Source organism: Bos taurus, chromosome 26 (genome assembly GCF_002263795.3).
Source record: "Bos taurus isolate L1 Dominette 01449 registration number 42190680 breed Hereford chromosome 26, ARS-UCD2.0, whole genome shotgun sequence".
NCBI lineage: Eukaryota > Metazoa > Chordata > Mammalia > Artiodactyla > Bovidae > Bos > Bos taurus.
In genome coordinates this window covers 15,844,762-15,851,066 of record NC_037353.1, presented here as the reverse complement: position 1 = coordinate 15,851,066, position 6,305 = coordinate 15,844,762, and the positions used below count along the sequence as shown (strand labels likewise).

Here is a 6,305-nt window from a genome sequence, read left to right as displayed (position 1 = left end):
TCTTCCTGGACAATAAACTTCAAGAAGTAACCTAATTTGGTATATGGGAAAAAGAATGAGTGCTCATCATGGTTGCTTTCATGGAGAGTTTGAGTGTGATTCTAGTCTCTTTGAAGTCCTTCATATTTTCTGACATGCTCTGGAGGGTGAAAGGGGAAAAATCCCTTCCAGGTGGAAAAAAACAAGTCTGAGACATTACCATTCTGTCTTAAGGATAAAAGGTATCCAGTGAGGGTCTTCTGGGTTTCCCAGGTGGCACTAGTGGTACAGAGCCCACCTGCCAGTGCAAGAGACGTAAGAGAGACGGCTTTGATCCCTGGGTCGGAAGATCCCCTGGAGGAGGTCTTGGCAACCCACCGAAGTGTTCTTGCCTGAAGAATCCCATGGACAGAGGAGGCTACATGGGATTACAATCCCATGGGACTGCACAGAGTTGGATACTACTTACGTGGCTTAGCATGCGTGCAGCGCGAGGGGCTTTTATTTTATCCCCCCCGCCCCCTTTTTTTAAATGGTGAAATGCCTATTCTTAGGAATATAAATAAAAAGTAGTATTTTATGTGACTGTTGCCATATTCTAGGAATGGCCTATGAAGTAAGTGTTTTAAATTACCTGTTTATAAATATTCTTTACTGTGAATAGTTGAATAAAAAAGCTTCCTGTTCCTATTCTTTTGAGAATTAAAAAAAAAACACACAGCAGTCCAACTAGTTTCTAAAATCAGTTTTAGGCTTGATTATTTAATGGTGAGAAATGTATGATTCAACATACAAATATTTGCTTCTAACCCACTTTATAGATATTAAAAGCCAGAAATGTTATGAATCTTTGTTTAGATGACCGAGGGGTCTTTCCCCATTGGAACACAAGTGACCAGTATGTGTCGCAAATCATTTATTTTTCCAAACGTATATAAATACATTTATATTTCACTTTGGCAGCAGAAACTATACTTTAATGAAAAATCAGTTTTAAAATAGAAGTTCATCAACTATTCCACAGTTGCACTATGCTTTTAACCTTGTTACATATACAGAGAATCACAGTGGGACCATAAAATTATACATCTTATATTTGAATATCCTGTATGAATTGCTGCTGCTGCTGCTAAGTCACTTCAGTCGTTTCCGACTCTGTGCAACCCCATAGACGGCAGCCCACCAGGCTCCCCGTCCCTGGGATTCTCCAGGCAAGAACACTGGAGTGGGTTGCCATTTCCTTCTCCAATGCATGAAAGTGAAAAGTGAAAGTGAAGGCGCTCAGTCGTGTCTGACTCTTGGCGACCCCATGGACTGCAGCCTACCAGGCTCCTCCATCCATGGGATTTTCCAGGCAAGAGTACTGGAGTGGGCTGCCATTGAATTGAGGATGAAACATACTTGTGCACTTAACTTCTGTAGTCTTGTACTGATGGGTTTCATTTTCAGAGCTAAATATTATAGTCATTAATGATAACACACACACATATAGCCCGAGGCTATTATAAACTAGTCTTAATATCTGTTTCTTTAACTAGATAAATTTTGAACACCTGCTGTGTGCTTAGCACGTGCTAGGCACTACACAGGGAACTGGGGTAACAACAGATACATATATAGCCTCAGTCTTCCATGCCCTTGTATGCCGAGTCAAGTCATTTTTGTTTGAATGAGGCATTACCCAGTTGAGTGTCAGAGTGAGTTGTCTTGAAGTTCAGAGACCTGTATCATCTGAAATAGGGAAGGTTTCAGGGGCCTGCTTGATGGCAGACTTGAGCATAGCGTGTTTTGGATCTAAGAGAGATATACAAACAGCTTGGTAATCTTGGAGACTCAGTATCTCAAAAACATTCAGGAATTCCTGTCAGAATCCTTAGCCATCAGGCAAGGACTGTACTTAGGAAATTAATAGGTAGCGATGGCAGAGAACATTTAAGTTGTTAACAATGTACTGTATCATGGAAATGTTGACTGAGGAGGGGTGGGCTTGGTGTAAGAGGCAGTCTCCTTTTCTAGTAACTTTTTGGAGGGCCCAGGGATTCTCCTGTTGCTGCTGCTGTGAGAGAAACAACTGGAGGGGTTCAAGGCTACCATTTAGAGATTTCTTTCGTTGTAGGCTGCCTTTCACTGTGCCAAGTTTAAAATCTGACACCAGCCAGGAATATCCTCCATAGTGGCACGGGAGCAGAGTTGTGGAGTTTTATGTTTTAGTTAATTCTGTTTTACCAGACCAGTACACAAGGTCTGATTACTTTTCGGAACTAAGCAAGGTCTCTGGGTGTCTGGCACAGGAGGAGAGGTCTACAGAGATACTAGAAAGGGAGAGAACAGAGGAAAGGAAAGATATAGTTTTTAAGAAAAGTACATACGGAGCCACTGGGGAGGCCAACTGTCATTAATGAGCCTCCATTGTCTCCAGAGCCATCAAGATGGGAGACCTTTGTGGAAAAGTAAATTCGACTTTTGACTCACTTTTGTTGAGTCTGGACTCCATATTTCTCCCCAACAGGAGAATTTATAAATAAATAACTTTTACTTGCTAAGGATGACATGAAGGAGGTGTTCCTTCAAGAGGGTACTTTCTGCCCAAATAATGCTATTACTTCCTACAAATTTATCCTCAGACTTATTCTCAACTCCTTCACGCCCTTATGTGATCTTACATTAGTTGGCAAAACAGTAAATTCAGGATGAGGTGATAGAGAGGAAGTGACTCTGTTTTTTCTGGTGTCACACATCACATTGGATTCCCAGTCTAAATCCTTTCCTGCCAGCTCCCGTAATCTTAAAAGTTGGAATCACCCAACAGAGGGACAGAATTCATGCTCCTTTCTTTCTGTTTTCAGTGAAGCATCTTAAAATATTTTTCCTCAAAATCGTGTAATAAACCCAGCTTACATATTAGATTCTTTCCCATGTCAGCTTTACTGATGCAAGTTTGCTCCCCAGGTTTTAGTAGTCTGATAAGTATGAAGTGGTAATGGCTATAAGCCTGGGTGCTATATTAGATGTCCTAAACAGTAGGACAGTTTCTTGCATTTGCTATACTAATACAGCTGTATAATTCAGAGAAACTTCAAGTCAAAATTTACTTTGGCAAACACCAGGTTGTGCTGGTTAGTTGTAATAATAGAGTAAACCCTCTACATTTTTGAGCAATGTGTCCCTCCTAAAATCCCTAGGACTCAAATCCCAGAGTATGTACTTTACCTCACAATAGGATGAACGATCAAGATGGGTTGCAACATAGGCAGAAGGCTGGGTTCACTCAGTTCCTAAAACCAGTCTCAAGGTAAGTTCCAGATTTTATGCTAAGGACCATGGTGTGGGATGGGAGGCTTAGAATCAAGGCCAATTGATAAAACCTCGTGAGGCCAGCCTTGCTTTCCATCTCACTGCTCTGCACAGTTTCATCTTGACACTAGCCAGTTAGACTAGTAACTCGATTTTAATGACACAATAAGCCCAACCAGAAGCTTCTTTGGTGGCTCCGTCAGGCAAGAATCCACCTGTAACGAGGGAGACCTGGGTTTAATCCCTGGGTTGGGAAGCTCCCCTGGAGCAGGATATGGCAACCCTCTCCAGTATTCTTGCCTGGAGAATCGCCGTGGACAGAGGAGACTGGTGGGCTGCAGTCTGTGGAGTTGTAAAGAATCGGACATGACTGAGCAGCTAAGCACAGCAAAGCCCAAACAGATGGCAAAAATGCCCATTAGTTGAGACAAGTTTGATCACAGTTTCTGGGAAATTTAAAGTGAAGGGAGCATTGTGCATTTGTTGCAGACTGACTATTTGATTTAAAAAGAGACCTGCAGTACTGTACAAACAGCATCAACTTGAAATAGCCTGAATGCTATTGACAAGCAAACGGCGATTCTTTTAGCAATGAGGTTTGTGACTTAGTCAGAACTTCCAATTACATGAAAGGTGTGTTGTGTGTTTTTGATACTTTTGTTAAGAGTACACAAAGAACGGGGAATTATTTTATTCATTTTTTTTATGATGCAAATGTCTCAAAGCAAAGATTAGAGATTTTAGTATGTTTTGCAATTTGAAGAAAAACATCAAATTTGAAGGTCATTAGAAAGATAAAATTTGGATTTTACTTTAGAGGAACACATTTCATGTGAAAAGTCACAATTTGCTTCGTGCCAAGAACAAGACGAATCCTTTACACTTACATGATAGTCTTATACAGCAAGGTTTTAAAAATAATTTATGTTAAATGGCAAGTTACATGAAATTCTGGCCTATTTCAGGTATTCAGGGTATACATTTTCTTTTAAGATTTGTTTTCAAATAGTGACATAGAACCACTAATGCTTCTAATCTGCAAGCAATATCAAGAAGGCTATGTATAATAAATACATAGGTACAGTGTCAGTACAAACCTCGTAAAATAAATAAACACCAACTCAGTCTACTTTTGCGTTAGAAACATGGTTAAGTTTCTTACTAAGATGCCACAACTCAGTAGATACGTTATTCTAAATTCATTTTGTAGAAACCAAAAGTCTGTGAATATAAGCAATAAACATAAAAAACCCAACATCATTCTATATGTAAAAAGAAACACTATAGAAGAGTTCATGATGGTACACAATGTAGAGTACGTTGAATTACTTTTTACTGAGTCCTAAAGGACATATTTACACAGCAATGCCCCAGAGCTTCCAATTCTTATCCGTAATAGGTATGACTAAACCAGCCTGCTTCATTTCTTACCTCTTTGTATCTTGTTCCCAGTTTTCTAAGTCAGGTCAGCAAACTGTGGCCCTTGAACCAAATCCAGCCTGCCACCTGCTCTTGTGTGGCTGTTGAACTAAGAATAGTTTACATTTTAAAATGATTTTTCAAAAAATCCAAAGAGGAATATTTATGCCATGGGAAAGTGATATACCATTCCAATTCCAATGTCTTTAAATAGTTTTCTTGGATCACAGCCACATTCAATCATGTATGTATTGTCTACGGCTGCTTTTGCATTAAGCTGAGTCATTGCAACAGAGACCATTTGAAGAACGAAGATATTTACTGACTAGCCCTTTACAAAAAGTTTGCTGACTCCTGTTCTAAGTCAATTATTGCAAGCTTAGCGGTGGTTTTTCCAACTGTTGACAGGTGTAAAATGGCAGTCTGCTGGGCTTCTTTGCTTCAATCAGCAGGAAACCAGTTCTGTACCATTTTGCTTGACCTCAGCTCGGACCTTATATCAAGAGTTCAGAAATCATAAGTTTCCAGTTTAGTTTATGAAAATAAGGGAATTATATTTGTCTCCATTATGTTCGTTCTTGATTTTAACTTCTTGCCAAAAGATCTTCACCTGTAAAGTCGTATACATAGGCTTATTAGTATTAATGTCTTCAAAGTGAAGCAGCAGAAACAGTCCACAGTGTAGCAAGGTTTAGGGTTCAACCAACAGAAACCCACAGCTCTGGTGGCTGGGTTTGGGGCAGAGAATATTTCCTATAAACTCATAGTGTTAGAACATGATGTTCCTGGGAGGTGGAACATTAGGCTATTTCTGCCCTGGAACACCACATTCTTTAGAAAGTTTTTTAACCACAATTAAACTGTTCAGCTTTTTTTTTTTTTAAAGGTGGACTTCTTTCAACTCATTAAATATATTACTTAAGGTAAATAATTACTTGTTTAGAAATTCTTATATTATTATTAGGGGGTAACTCTTGAAAGTTTAGAGGTGAATATTTCAGAACAAATAACATGAAATATTATGTTGCTCAGAAAGCAATAAAAATACTAAACTTGTTTTCTTATGAGCATATACAGAAAGGCCCTTCTTTTTTCCCAAGTGCTCTTGGAGACACTATTTGTAAAGTTAATAACATGGGACATATATTACCATATATACATCTATGCACCAATGGCTATTATTCTTTCAATGACTGTTAAAGAGAACCTTCCCCAAATTTAGGGAAAGAAGTCAACTGACTGACTATGAATTTCTGCTTATGATAGGAAAATTGAATCCAAAGGCAATCATCTAAATCACCACCCCCTTCCCTGTTCTCATAAAGTATAAGCAACTAGTAATGCTCATTAGAGCAAGCACATTATTTTGAAGTCAGATTTCTAATGGAGTTGTATTATGTACTTATTAATCTTCTGGCACACCCAGGGCTTTTTCTCTGCCAAGTGTAATTCCACTCTATCATTAACGGAGGTTATAACAAAGAGGTGAGAGGTGTGCATAACATTGTCGCATGTGTAATTTATTTGATGCTAAGTTCTTGATATGGAGAACAATATCTGAAATTCTGATCATTGTCTTTACTGTGTGCTCATAGACCCACTACCATGAGGAG

General features: G+C 39.0%; 1 protein-coding gene across 2 annotated transcripts in view; it reads right to left on the bottom strand.

The window, feature by feature from the left end:
- Window positions 1–880: 880 nt before the first annotated feature.
- Window positions 881–6,305, bottom strand: part of PLCE1 (phospholipase C epsilon 1) — a 380,365-nt gene continuing 374,940 nt past the window's right edge. Inside the window, exon 33 of one of the 2 annotated variants that reach the window (XM_005225543.5) lies at window positions 881–5,302. The gene's annotated coding sequence lies outside the window, so the exon portion shown is untranslated. 2 annotated transcript variants of the gene reach the window in all.